The sequence below is a fragment of the Trachemys scripta genome, chromosome 2, assembly GCF_013100865.1.
Source record: "Trachemys scripta elegans isolate TJP31775 chromosome 2, CAS_Tse_1.0, whole genome shotgun sequence".
NCBI classification, from domain to species: Eukaryota; Metazoa; Chordata; order Testudines; family Emydidae; genus Trachemys; species Trachemys scripta.
The window spans coordinates 121,788,067-121,803,840 of NC_048299.1; positions in this window are offsets into that span (position 1 = coordinate 121,788,067).

The following is a 15,774-nucleotide window of genomic DNA, read 5'->3' on the forward strand; positions in this document are numbered from 1 at the left end:
CACAGATTCAAAAACCAGAAGAGACCATTATGATAATTTACTCTGACCTCCTGTATAATACTGGCCATCGAACTTTTCCAAAGTAATTTCTGAAGCATCTCTCTTAGAAAAATCCAATCCTGATTTAAAAGTTGTCACTGATAGCAAGTCCACCATGATTCTTGGTAAATTGTTCCAATAGTTACTTATTATCTCAGTTGAAAATGTACATCTCATTTCCAGGCTGAATTTGTCTAGTTTCAAATTCCAGCCATTGGATCATATATAACTTGCTCTACTAAATTGAAGCACAGAATTTAAATATTAAATATTAAATATTTGTATTTGTTCCCAATGTATATACTTATAGACTGTAATCAAGTCATCTCTAAACCTTCACTTTGTTAAACTAAATAATTTAGGTCCTTGAGTCTATCAGTACAAGGCATGTTTTCTACTCCTTGAATCATTCTCATGGTTCCTCTCTGCACCATCTCCTAATTACAATATCCTTCTTGAATTGTGGGCACCTGAACTGGACAGAGTATTCCAGCAGTGGTCACACCACTGCCAAATATAAAGGTAAAATAACTTTTCTATTGCTACTTGAGATTCCCCTGCTTATTCATCCCAGAATCACATTAGTATTTGTGCCCACAGCATCACACTGGGAGCTCATGTTGAGCTGATTAGCCACTGCCTGCCCACATCTTATGCAGAGTCACTGCTTACCAGAATAGAGTCTCCCATTCTGTAACTATGGCTTATATTCTTTGTTCCTAGATGTATATATTTACATTTAGCCATATTAAAACATATTGTTTGTTTGCACCCAGTTTACCAAGTGATTCAGATCACTCTGAATCAGTCCTCTTCATTATTTATCACTCCCCCAGTTTTTGTGTCATCTGCAAACTTTAGCAGTGATGATTTCATATTTTCTTCCAGGTCATGGATAAAAATGTTAAATAGTGTAGAGCCAAGAACTGGTCACTGTGGGACTCCACTGGAAACACACCCACTTGATGATGATTGCCCATTTAGGTTACATTTCAAGACTTATCAGGTAGCCAGTTTTTAACTCAGTTAATTTATGCCATGTTAATTTTATATAATTCTAGTTTTTTAATCAAAAAAATGTAACCCTATTCTCCCTGTTTAGCATAAGCTATTGTCTGTCACTGTATTTACCAGCTGATCACAGCTCCTCAGTTAGGCCTGCTGGAGGTAAATATGGTTGGTAAACAGGGGTTGATTTCTAGAAGTGGGGTGAACTGCTGGGTTACACTCTGACAGGAGTGCAGGTGTAGGCATGTTACTTGGAAAGGGTGCTCACAGGAGAGACTGCGAGTGTGGTGACAGGTACTGTACTCCCTGAACTGTAATTCAGTTGCCTTTTTTGTCAGGGTTATTACCTCAACACTGATGGCCAATTTCAGCTTGCCAACTTTCTGACTCAATGCAGTCAGTCTGATTTAATAGACTACTCTGCCTCGCAATGCCACCTGATTTCCTGAACCATTCCTCCACCATTTTCCTCTTCCTTAATCCCTTCACCTACCATCTCTTCCCCATCGTCCCATTAAGTTCTCCTCTCAAAATACAAAAACAAACAAACTAAAAATAAACTCCATATGTCATATAATCCTATCACATTGTTCACTAAGGGATTTTAAAAAATGTTTAAAACACCGAATCTGAAACCCCCCCATGAACAATCCATCGATTGGTTTAAGAACTTAGAAATTGGATGAGCTGACCCCCTTTAAGAAAGAAATTAACAGAACATATTTTCATGCACTGAACTTCGTTCTACAAGACCAATATGTAAAGCACTGTTTAGTAAACACCAGGGAGAATTCATATAATGAGCATTCAGACATCTCAAACTAGAGTAGGTGAGAGAGCACCATTCTGAAAATATCATACTAAAAGCACATTCTTTGATAAATGTCACATCAATCAAGGAAGCTTCTGGCAGGAGAAAAATTTTAAGCTTAGACATCTTGTCAGTTAAATGTTTTGTCAGGAGATAGCATACTGCATGTTACTTTTAAAATGCATCTCAAATTGGGAGCATTTAGAATACTATAATAGCTTGTGAAGATTACCAAAAACATATATCTTTGAAATAGTTAATCCTCTATTACAAGTACTTAGCATGTTCATGATTTCCTACTGATATTTGAGGAGGTGAGAAGAATATTCATTAAAAGGGTATACAAAATATGATGCAGCAGATCCTCGGTCTCGCTTTATATCAATTAAGTGGTGCAAAGGGAGTGAGGAGAGCAGACAGTGACCACATAGTCCTGGATGGGGATTCATTCCATCTGGGGGAGTCCACAGCAGATGTAAAAGTAGCACAGTAGACTCTTATACCACCCTTCCTGCAATACATGGTAATGGGGGCATGTTGGAAGGAGGGGTTGTGACTAGAGTGCTTTGTATTTCAGCAATCCCCAGGGAACATGTGGTCCCAAGGAAGGGGTGGGCAAAATGTGGTCTGTGGGCTGGATCTGGCCCATCTAACATTTCTGTCCACTCTGCCAGGCTCTTTGGCTGCCCCCTCATGATCTCTGGGTTGCTAAATGTCCCGCGGCGCAGCGGGGCACTCAGGCAGGCTGCCTGCCTGCTGTGGCCCCATGCCGCTCTCGGAAGCAGCCGGCTGCTGCTGGCATGTCTCTGTGTGCCCCTGGTGGGGAGGAGGTGGCTCCGGCTCAGGCAGCCCCTGGGCCAGCAGCAGCTGTTTGGATGTATGGGAGGGGGCTCAGGGCTAGGGGTTTGCAGAGTGTGGGGTGGGCGTTTACTTGCAGGGGGCCTGCAGTTTCTAGGTGGCGGGGGGGTCTCCACGCTGTGTGCTGCCTGCACCCATGGGCCCCGCCTCCACAGCTCCCATTGGCTGCGGTTCCCGGCCAATGGGAGCTGTGGCAGCCGGCGCTTGTGGCTGGAGCAGAGGAGGAGCCCCTGCCCTGGCTCTTGCCTTTGCCGCCTAGGAGCTGCAGGGACACAGAGCCAGGTAGGGACCCCCTGCCAGCCCCACCAACCCTCCCTCCCCAAGAACCAGTGGGTCCATGAATTTTTGTTTACGGCCCGTGACCTGTCCGTGACTTTTACTAAAAATACCCGTGACAAAAACATAGCCTTAGTTATAGATTGTCATATTGAGCCATAAATCCAATGTTTTTATTGAGTCCATGAATTTTAATGTTGAATAAAGTTATGAATTTGAGCTCCTAGGCTCGTCTTTTGAAGGTGTTGTGCAGGTTTCCTTTGAGGATGGGGACTGAGAGGTCAGATATGGAGTGATCATTTTGTCAAAAGTCAAAAGCTCATTGGTTGAGTTAGTTGTTATTGTAGTGATTAGTATACTGGATGAGGTACACCATGTTTCTACAGCCATGGCTCTTGAATGGTATGTTGTGGGGGGTATTGATCATCATAGAAGTGGAGGTATGTCTGAAGGTTTTTCATCTGTTGTTCTGGCAGGGTCTGGTGCCACTTTGATTTGGTGGGTCCTGGTCTCTGGTAAGCTTCCTTCTGATGATGAGCTTGGAGAGGTTGGGAGGTTGTTTGAAGAGGGGGGTCAAGAAAGATTTATTTCAGAATGTGGGCCCCATTGAGTATGGTTTGTAATTGTTTAATAATACTGTGATGGGCTCCCAGGATGCAATCTGGACTGTGGGATCGCTGAGCCCTCTGTCCCACCAATCTGGGCTCCCTCTCATACTGTAATGCTTTTGGTAAGCTACAAACCTCTGTCAGGTACTGCACTTACACAGTCATCCACAGGCAAGGAAACACCCAACTGAGTTACAAGAATACTTCTCCCAGCCACTCATGAACTAACGTTAGGCTCCAGCCACTTCCTGACAGTTCCCCAGCCTTACACCCCAGAATTGTACCATCTTGCCCTGGTCAGAAGCCTGACCAGTGTAAGTTCATTACCCAGCCTGCCCTTTCCTCAATGTGAAGAGGACACACACTAGCCTTTGTAAATTGAGCTGAGATTTCCCAGACACATCAACCAAAACATACTGTTTTAGGTAAAATATAAAACAGATTTATTAACTACAACGTAGTGATTAAACCTGGTTACTTAAGAAATAAAAGTAAATTCACAATCTGAGTTCTATAAACTAAATAGGATTTGACTCAAGCAGTGTCTCACCCTGACAGATGGTACAAACCAATCACAGATCTTCAATACACAGGTTGGAACAGCCTTCCAGCCTGGGATCACCCTCCCCAGTTCAAAGTCTTTGTCCGACAGACATGTTTCCAGGTGTTGAGTTGTAGCTGGGAGTGAGGGCCAAGTCATGATGTCACTTCCCCTCTTTATAGTTTCTTCCAGCTTGCAGGAAAGATCTTTTGCTATGACATGGGTCAAGCAGTCTCCATTGTCTATGTGCTCTCTCCGATAAGTCTCCATTGTATACAGTTCTTGGGATAGTGGAGTCTCTTTAATGGGCCATCAGCACTTGGCTACTCCATTGTTGAACCTGAAATGCTGGTTGTGGATGTTCCCAAACTCATAACATATTTCAGTATCACATATAGCAATACTTCATAACCTCAAAAATAATGATAGCATATACAATCCAACAGGATATTGATGTTCAGTAGATCAAGACTTTCAAAACGATACCTCACAAGGCATACTTTGTACAAAACATATCCTAATTATATGACAGTGGTGACCATGGGGTTCCAGGGTGTTGCTTTGAGGTACAGGGTGCCACAAATAGCTTCTATGGGATTAAGTATCGGGGGTAGCCATGTTAGTCTGTATCTACAAAAACAACAAGGAGTCTGGTGGCACCTTAAAGACTAACAGATTTATTTGGCCATAAGCTTTCGTGGGTAAAAACCTCACTTCTTCAGATGCATAGAGTGAAAGTTACAGATGCAGGCATTATATACTGACAGTTATAGGGGTTGGTAGTCTCAAATTTGCAAGAGGGGAGCCCTTCTCCCTGCAAATCAGGCATCCATGCACCTTTCTTAGAAAAGGAGGCTGGATTTGTAGGGAAACCTGAGAGATCGTATGAGGATTGGTGGTTTTCACGGCAACAGGCAGTTGTGGGTTGCAGACCCATAGGTAATGCAGGATCTGATACACCCTTGGTTTTAAAGTGTCAGGTTGACCTGGGAATATGATGCTCTGAATTTGAATTTCATAAAGGAAGAGACCTAGATGAGTGTCTATAAACTTCCCTCTTTTCATCTGCTGCCAGGACAGGTTACCCTGAGCATTAATCCTGTTACAAATTTAGGTGATTTAGATTTAGAATAGGTTCAGCTACTTGGCCAAATATTCAGAAGGCTGTGCCCATTTTCATTGACCTCTGCTATTTGCAAACCATTCCAGATGTGGAAGCTATCACAGAAAGATAAAGTCATGATACAAGATAAGGTATTACATAGTCAAACCTTCCCTGGATGGTTTTGAGGTTGAAGAAAATATCACCACAAAATCCAAACTAGTTTGTAGCAGTGTTGGTGAGTAGGGTGTGGGTTTAGTTTGAATTCAGACAGTAATATTTAATCATCTGAACATTAAAAACAGGTAAGATGTGGGGAAATGGTTCAAGCTCATGGCTGAAGAGGATGGATATGAAAACAGGGATTATAAAATTTAAATCAAGATTGGATGCTTTTTCTAAAAGCTATCCTCTAGGAATTCTTGTTGAGAAGTTCTGTAAACTTGAGTTATACAGGAGGTCAGACTAGATGATCACAATGATTCCTTCTGACCTTACAATCTATGAATCTATGAAAATTGATACATTGAAACAAACTAGGGAAACCTCTTCTTATCATTCTGAAAAAAACATACTGAGGCGAGAGAAGAGAACATAATATTTAGAAGTTATGTTAGGGCCCAATTCTGCCTCCAATATATATGTTGATATAATCTAGTCATACTATGAAGTGAAGGAGGAAAATAATTCTTCTAACAACCCTTTTCCTTGATATGGTATTTATTTGATAAAGACTGCAAATGTATTGATATTAAAGCTATGAGGAAATGATTTTCCTGTTCCATGATACTTCAAGAGTCAATATTTTTCCCGTTCTACAGTGGGATGAACTAAAACCTTTTGAAGCTTTTCAAACAAACTGGGAGGTGGATGGAGAGGGACAGTGTGAGATCAACCAACCAGAATAGTTGGGCGACTCTGGTTCAAGACCCTACTCTGCTATTCACTGAAATGAGTTTTCTAGGCAACTGGCAATTCAGGGATGGGAATAGTCATTGGACTCTATAGGTCAGGGCACTCAGCCAAGAGGGAAAAGACAGAGGTTCAATTCCTTCCTCCAGTGTGTATCAATTATTTATGTAGAACAGCTCCAACAGGAGACTCTAAGAGACCTCCATCCCTGAATTGCCAGTTGCATGGTGATCAGGATTCAAGTCCCTGGTCTAAATCAAGCAAAAGACAGACATGAATCTGTACCTTCCTACATCACAGGTGAATGCCCAGACCACCACACTATTGGCTATTCAGGTGCTGTTTGTCTGTCTCTTGTGGTTTTGACCAGAAATTCTATCCCAGACCTGCAAAAGGTTTCCTAACAATTTTTTTTAAACTGGTACGTTCCCACTGAAAGTTTTTGTTTTGATAAACTGTCATTTTATGATTAAAAACTTTTTGATCAAAAAATTCCTGACCAGCTCTAATTTATATGCATGGAACCAATCCTCTCCTCCCTTCACCTTCCACTGACTTTATATGATATTGGGAACCGGCCCATACTCTCTAGCTGATATAAGCATGTTTTCAAAATATGTAAAACTGCTCTGTAAACATTAGGACTCAGATTGGAGCCCAAGCTATAGGACCCAATCAGAGGGGAGGGTCCCAGAGCCTGGGCTCCAACCTGAGCCCAAACGTCTACACAGCAATATTTAGCCCCACAGCCTTGAGCTCCATGAGCCACAGCCGTACTGAGGAACTTTTATTCCAGTGTAGAAGTACCCTAAATGTAACTACAAAACTTGAAACAAACCCTGTTTTACTGATCGTTAAAGCATCAGACAGCTGAGGCTCTCTGCTAGTTAAAAATCCAAGTCATAATGATATGTGACATCACTATCATCTCCAAGGCAACCAATGGTGAGATCATAGACAGCATAGAAATCAGGGACAAATGAACTAGATTCTTTTTGAATGTAAAGGCTGTAGTAATAAGGGAAGGGAAAATAAATATAAGATATGGTATAAAAACAGAATTGCTTCTAATTTCATTTTTAAAAAGTTCAGCTGTCCCATAGGGATCATTTGCTTCTTAAAGGTAAACTTGCATTTTTATATATATTAAATAGGTTTTTAAGTTCCCAAGCCCTTGTAGAAGAATACACATATGCTTACAAATCAATCCCTTGTAAAGATGAACTGGAAGACATTTTATGGTACTCATTCAGAGTTCAGCATTTCATCGACAAGTATTGGTGCTGATCACAACAAACATCATGTAAAAAATGCAGCTTTCTGCAAGGTTTAGGTTCCTATAGTGTCAACTTCTACATGAGAAACAAAGGACTGAACAAGTAAAAAGCTTTTCAATTCGCTTTGAAACTGTAGGTTTTCTTGTCATTGTTAATCTACCTATGATCTATTAATAGTTTGAGATTTCCAACTGCTGTGATACTTCTTTACGGGGGTGAAAGTAGAAATAGGGACTTACCAGTATGGGGCTGGGTTGGGGCCGGCTCTGGCCCCCAGAAGGGGCGGGGTCTCAGGCGGAAGGGGTGAGGATGGGGGGGTCAAAGCCAGCCCTGGTCCACCCTGTACTGATAAGTGCCCTCCCCTTTCCCCTCCCCCTCCAGGGTAGCAGCAGCCAGGAGCTCCGGCAGCAGTTTAAAGGGCCCAGGGCTCGGCCACTGCTACTGCCCTGGGCCCTTTAAACTGCTGCTGGAGTCCCCAGCTGCCGCTGCTACCCCAGGACTCCGGCAGCAGGGCTCCAGGGGCTACTTAAAGGGCCCAGGGCTCCCCTGCCTCTACCGCCCTAGGCCCTTTAAATAGCCTCCGGAGCTCTGCTGCCAGAGCCCTGGGGTAGCAGCGGCGGCGGGGCTCCAGCAGCTATTTAAAGGACAGGGGCCGTAAAGGCAGCGTGAGCCTCGGATCCTTTAAATAGCCCCCGGAGCCCCGCCACTACTCCAGGGCTCTGGGGGTATTTAAAGGGCCCAGGACCCCCCTGCTTCTACCACCCTGGCCCTTTAAATAGCCCCTGGAGCCCTGGGGTAGTGGCGGCGAGGCTTCGGGGGCTATTTAAAGGGCCCAGGGCAGTAGAGGCAGCGGGAGCCCCGGTCCTTTAAAGAACCCCCAGAGCCCCACTGACGCTACCTCAGGGCTCCAGCAGCGGGGCTCTGGCGGCAATTTAAAGGGCCTGGGGCTCCAGCCACTGCTGGGAGCCCCAGGCCCTTTAAATTGCCGCCTGGGGAAGCCGGGCCGCCCTGGTACAGCGCACCAGTTCTTGCCGGTATGCTGTACTGGGGCATACCGGCTTACTCTCACCTCTGCTTCTTTATGAAAAAGCATTTCATTTCTCCTTTAAATATGTGCGTGATTTGGGAGGAGGTGGGGGGGAAGACACCTTCCCTCAGAGGAACACTCAGAAGGGTATCATGTTTACTAGCTGTCAGACTCTATTCTCTTCTCGGAAGCTCTCATTTCTAACAAAGAACCCAATGTACTGTTTGACTTGAAATGTTTTAAAGGAAAAAATCTAAATTATTTGCACTTCAGCTGAAACATGTTATTCAAACTGTGTTAAGAAAATGAAGTATTCTGCAATTTTGGGAGCTCGATGGACAGGAGGCAATTACCCTTTTCATAAAAGTGCATGTGTGTTGAAATAAAAACACTGATATTTTTCTGGCACCCTGCTGCCAGGCAGAATTTTAGTATAAAGGTGCTGCTATTTAGAGGGACAGGAGAGTAGGAAGCATTTTAATAAATAAGTGATAGAATTTTCCTACAGATTATAAATTTATCTCTTAGCCTAAATGTAATTATGCAGACACACTTTTTAAAGGAAAAATACTAGCATATGCCTGAAAGCAGCATGAAATATGGCACAAAGTCAACATATCACACATTCCAGTTGTTCCTTATCCTACCTCTCCCCTGAAAATTAGTATATACATTAACTTGGGATTTTTATTTTTTTCATTATAAAATAAGAGAAAAATTCTGTTCAGGAATATGTCTATGTGCTGAAGAATTTTATTTTCTTTAACACATTTGAAGTCTGAAGAGCTGCATCAAGATGTATAGTGCATAAGTTTCAGTATCCAAGAGATAACTTACTGTGTTTACCATGCGTCCCTGAGCTTGAGCTCTTAAGATGTTGAAATATAGGTTTAGGCTGCTTTTGAGTCACCGTGTTTATTTACTTTTTAACAGAATGTTTTTGTACTTACTTTTCAGATCAGCAAAAATATTCCCAAGTTGGATCCCATTTGAGGTCTGATCTGAAGCCCACTGAAATCAGTAGAAAGATTCTCATTGACTTCAATGGGCTTTGGATCAGGTCTTAAGAGCTGCATGACAAAGAAATACTATCCAGTTGCTATAAATGAGATAATAAATAGGAAAGTTTACACAGAAAAAGTACATTTCATACTACTTTGCTTCATTCAAGTGAGAAAGAGTGTCATGTACTGCTAGGCTATGTCTACACTACACACTACTTTCGGCGCGGTAAGTAGAGTATGTGCAGCTACATGCTGCAGTGAAAAGCAAGCTGGATCCACATTGTGCTGTGTAGCTACATTGTGGGGCAGAAATGAATTGTACAGGGGTGACTGGGAGCAAGGGGTCAAGTTCCCATCCAGCAACTTTCTCATTCACACAATACCATCCATATCCCATAATTTTTGCACCTTTATTTAAAATCCCACAAACTGGCACGGCACTTTTTACTATCTGTCATCTCTGACAAAAGCAAAGGACATGCACAGCGCTGCTCTATTTTCATGAATGTTGCAAACACAGGATGGACAATCCTTGAGTAAGTGGAGAGCTGTTGGAAGAACTGCAACAGCAGAGGGCACGACAATTTCTGTGAGGACAAACTGCTGAAGGACATAGGAAATGCAGTTTAAGATTGGTGGTGGCATTCATGCAGACAGTGGAGTACCACTTTTGGTCCCAAGAAACGAGCACTGACTAATGGGATCACATCATAATACACATTTGAGACTATGAGCAGTGACTACAGAACTTTTGGATGTGAAAGGCCACAATCCTGGATTAGTGTGCCAAGCTCACCCCAGGCCTTCAGTGCAGGGACATCAGAATAAGAGCTGCACTGAGAGTTGAGAAGTAAGTGGTGATTTCACTGTGGAAACTTCAATGCCAGATTGTTACCAGCCAGTGGACAATCATTTTGGAGTTGGTAAATCCACAGTAAGGACAAATGTCATGCAAGCACATAGGGCCATTAATTGTCTCCTGCTATAAAGGACTCTGACTTTGAGCAATGTGCAGGACATACGGGATAGATTTTCAGTAATGGGCTTCCTTATTTTGGCACCAGCCCATCTTGCCACAGAGTACATCAGTTGAAAGGGTTATTTTTCTATGGTTATGTAAGCATTGGTGGATCACCAGGATGCTTCATGATAAATGAATCAAACTGTACCACAGAATGAAAATGGATAGAAATTCCATGCTTGAATAATAACAGTATAGCAATAGGAATACAATACCGACCACCTGATCAGGATGGGAATAGTGACTGTGAAATGCTCAGGGAGATTAGAAAGGCAACAAAGGCAGAAAAGGCATTAATAATGGGGGATTTCAACTATCTCAGACTGTAATTTAATTAACATCATTGTAGGGGGGAAAGGTCAAAGAAACAGTTACCATGGTAGCATTTAACTTCAAAAGGGGGAATTACACAAAAATGAGGAAGCTAGTAAAATGAAAATTAAAAGGAACAGTCAAAAGGGTGAAATCCCTGCAAACTTCATGGAGACTATTTAAAAACTCCATAATAGAGGCTCAGATTAAATGTATACTCCCAAATAAAAAAAAACAGAGGACAAAAGAAATGTCCCCATGGCTAAACAGCAAAGAGGCATTAGAGGCAAAAAGGCATCTTTTAAAAATTAGAAGTCAAATCCTAGTAAGGAGAACAGAAAGAAGCATAAACTGTGGCAAATCAAGTATAAAAGTAAAATTCAGCAGGCCAAGAAAGAATCTGAAGAGCAACCAGCTAAAGACAAAAACTAACAGCAAAAAAAATTAAAGTACATCATAACCAGGAAGCCTGCCAAACTGTCAGTGGGACCACTGGACGATCAAGCTGCTAAGGGAGCACTCCAGGAAGATAAGGCCCTTCCAGAGAAGCTAAATGAATTCTTTTCATTAGCCTTCACTGCAGAGGATAGGGGAAAATCCCTATGCCAAAGCCGTTCTTTGTAAGTAACAAATCTGAGGAACTGTCCCAAATTGAGCTGTCATTAGAGGAGGTTTTGGAACAAATTGATAAATTAAACAGTAATAAATCACCAGGACCAGATGGTATTTACCCGAGTTCTGAAGGAACTCAAATGTGAAATTGCAGAACTACTAATTGTAATATATCATTTAAATCAGTTTCTGTACCAAATGACTAGGATAGCTAATGTGACACCAATTTTTTTTTTTAAAAAGCTCCCAGCAATTACAGGCTGATAAGCCTAGCTTCAGTACCGGGCAAACTGGTTGAAACTATAGTAAAGAACAGAATTATCAGACACATAGATGAACACGATTTACTGGGGAAGAATCAACATGGTTTTTGTAAAGGGAAATCGTGCCTCACCAATCTATTAGAATTCTTTGAGGGGGTCAAAAAGCATGAGGACAAGGGTAATCCAATGGATATAGTGTAGTTATATTTTCAGAAAGCCTTTGACAAGGTCCCTCACCAAAGGCTCTTAAGCAAAGTAAGCTGTCATGGGATAAGAGAGAAGGTCCTCTCGTAGATCAGTAACTGGTTAAAAGATAGGAAACAAAGGGTAGGAATAAATGGTCAGTTTTCAGAATGGAGAGAGGTAAATCATGATGTCCCTCAGGGGTCAGTACTGGGACCAGCACTGTTCAACATAATCATAAACAATCTGGAAAAAGGGGTGTGATAAGTGAAGGGGGGGTAGCTCCATTTTATGGACACCCAACCAGCCAATTAGCTATAAAATTCCTCTTAGTAGCTGTTCACTACTTGCTTTACCTGTAAAGGGTTAACAAGCCCATAGCTAAAAGGAAAGGAGTGGGCACCTGGCCAAAAGAGCCAATGGAAGGGCTAGAACTTTTTAAAATTGGGAAATAACTTCCCTTTGTCTGTGTTTTGTGGTTCTCCGGGGAAGAGGGAAACAGGGCAGCAGTTATGCTGTGAGAAGCTTTAAATCAGGTATGAAAACCCATCAGATCATACCTAGAGATTGCTTATCTGAAACCCCAGATATGTAAGTAAATTAGGGAATGTCTAGGAAGATGTGATAAGGTTTATTTCTGTTTATTTCTTATTGGCTTGTGGACTCCATGTGCTAACCCCAGATGCTTTTATTTTGCTTGTAACCTTTAGGTTGAACCTCAAGAGAGTTATCTCGATGCTTAACTTCTGTAATTGTTTCTTTTAAGATCTAGCAAAAGGCCTAAGTTCCAGATGTATTTTCTTTCTTTTTGTTTTAATAAAATTTACCTTTTTTAAGAACAGGATTGGATTTTTGGTGTCCTAAGAGGTTTGTGCATACGTTGTTTAATTAGCTGGGCAACAGCTAATTTCCTTTGTTTTCTTTCTCAGCTCTTCCCCGGAGAGGGAGTGAAACGGCTTGAGGGTACCCCACAGGAAGGAATTCCCAAGTGCGCCTTCCTGGGTCCCAAGGGGTTTTGCATTTGCGTGGTGGCAGCATTTACCAAGCCAAGGTCAGAGAGAAGCTGTAACCTTGGGAGTTTAATACGAGCCTGGAGTGGCCAGCAAAGTGCCTTGACAGGGGTAAACAGTGAGGTGGCAAAATTTGCAAATGATACAAAACTACTCAAGATAGTTAAGTCCATAGCAGACTGTGAAGAGTTAAAAAGGGATCTGAGTGACTGGGCAACAAAATGGCAGATTAAATTCAATGTTGATAAGTGTCAAGTAATGCACATTGGAAAACATAATCCCAATTATACATATAAAATGATGGGGTCTAAATTAACTATTACCACTCAAGAAAGAGATCTTGAAGTCATTGTGGATAGTTCTCTGAAAACATCCACTCAGGGCTTGTCTACATTACCTGCAGCGCAGGTGGAGTCGATGGGAGAGCGTCAGCCGTCGGCTTACCGCAGTGAAGACACCACGGTAAGTAGATCTAAGTACGTCGACTTCAGCTACATTATTCACATAGCTGAAGTTGCATAATTTAGATCGACACCCACCCCCTCCAGTGTAGACCAGGCCTCAATGTGCAGTGACAGTCAAAAAACCTAACAGAATGTTGGGAATAATTAAGAAAGGGATAGATAATAAGACAGAAAATATCATATTGCCTCTATATAAATCCATGGTACGCCCACATCTTGAATACTGCATGCAAATGTGGTCGCCCCAACTCAAAAAAGATATATTGGAATTGGAAAAGGTTCAGAAAAGGCCAACAAAAATTATTAGGGTTATTCAGCAGCTTCTATATGAGGAGAGATTAATACGACTTTTCAGCTTGGGAAAGAGACGACTAAGGGGGGGATATGATAGAGGTCTATAAAATCATGACTGGTGTGGAAAAAGTAAATAAGGAAGTGTTATTTACTCCTTCTCATAACAAAAGATCTAGGGGTCACCAAATGAAATTAATAGGCAGCAGGTTTAAAACAAACAAAAGGAAGTATTTCTTCATACACTGCACAGTCAACCTGTGGAACTCTTTGCCAGAGGATGTTGTGAAGGTCAAGACTATAACAGGGTTAAAAAAGAACTAGATAAGTTCATGGAGAATAGGTCCATCAATGGCTATTAGCCAGGATGGGCAGGGATGGTGTCCCTAGCATCTGTTTGCCAGAAGCTGGGAATGGGTGACAGGGGATGGATCACTTGGTGATTACCTGTTCTGTTCATATCTTCTGAAACACCTGGCATTGGCCACTGTTGGAAGATAGGATTCTGGGGTGAATGGACCATTGGTCTGACCCAGTATGGTCATTCTTATGAGTGCATAAATTCCACACATCTATTAGTTTAGCCCATGTCTACACTACCACTTATGTCGGCAAAACTTATGTCGTTCGAGGGTGTGAAAAAAAAACAGCCCTTAGTGACAAAAGTTTCACCAGCATATATCTGGTAGGGTGCACAGCGCTATGTTGGCAGGAGGCGGAGAGTGTGCGGGGTGTTATTAGCATAATTATGACAAGGGAGCATGGTGAAACATGTGCTAATGTTAAAAATCCCTGTCAGGAGAAACATTGCTAGTAGAAAGAAACCCCCAAAATGCTGGGAGAGAATTACAGCCTGAAATGGAATTAATAAAGTATTGTCTTTTATCTGGTTTTAAACTGTAGAAAAAACACCCTCATTAATATTTTAGAATGTCACAAGATGGTGTGATAGGGTTTTGTGACCCAAAGCATCCTTGTATTCACACCCTACACACCATTGTAATAATCTTTGTTCAAAATATGCCTTGTGCGGTATCATTTGAAAACTATTAACTCATTGGTCAATAATACGGTGAAAGTATGTAGCAACATTATATCTAAAGTTATGAATTCCCCCCGTGTGATGTTACTTGTTCAAAACCAGACAGCCCTGCTTAGGCAAAAGTTGTTAAACAGGCCTGTCCTAAACAAAGGAATGAGTGTTTACCTCAGTTTGTATATAAGTAGTAAACAGCATCCTCAAAATAGCAGAGGGAGGAGATGGCAGGAAAACAGAACAATTGGCATTTCAGCAAACACAAGTGGGGAAAGAAAGAGCATTGAGTCTCCTTCACCACCAGACTCCATGTCACCTTCCTCCCTTCTTGAATAAACTTTACTTTGAGAGGTAAACTTTAGAAGAATCCACTTCCAAGGTTCACTGGACCACAAAAGAAAGGGGCGGAAAGCTCCAAGTTATCCCTTTCACCTAAAAAGACAAAGGCACCTGCACCTTTGGGCTTCTGGGAGAGATCCTGACTGAGGAGCGGATCAGTCACTGTCTTGGTGGAAGACTGTGGTTGAAAAAGAGCATCTGGAACAAAGCATTGAACCAAAATTTGTGCGATTAAGTTTTATACTTTTAGATGCTTTTTCACTTTTATTTGCTTATAACCATTTCTAACTTTATCTCTCAGACTTGAGCTCACTTAAAATCCTATTATCTTTTGCTAATAAACTTGTTTTATTTTAATCTAAACCAACAGTGCTGTGGTCATACTAAAGCAAATATCAACTCCAGTTAATGTGTCGAACTACTGTGTTTTGTCTCCTTAAAGGAGCAAGCGAACACATTATTTCTCTGAACTGTCCAGGAGAGGGCTGGACATTGCAGAGCACATGGTTTGGGGAAAATTCAGGACTGGGAGTGTGTTGCAGTCACCCTGCAAGCCATAATCAAGGTTGGTGGAAGCCAGACTGCGGCTGTCGACACGCTGCTGGGGTCAGAGCTGCTGACCCAGGGCTGGCTAACAAACAGACACTGAGGGTGTGACCTGCATACTGGTTCTAAGCAGCCCAGGTTGAGCACTACAACAGCAAATCATTGCGAGGCACCCAAGGTAACAGGGCGGATGGCCACACAACCCCTCACTGGTCTGGGTTTCACCCCAGAATG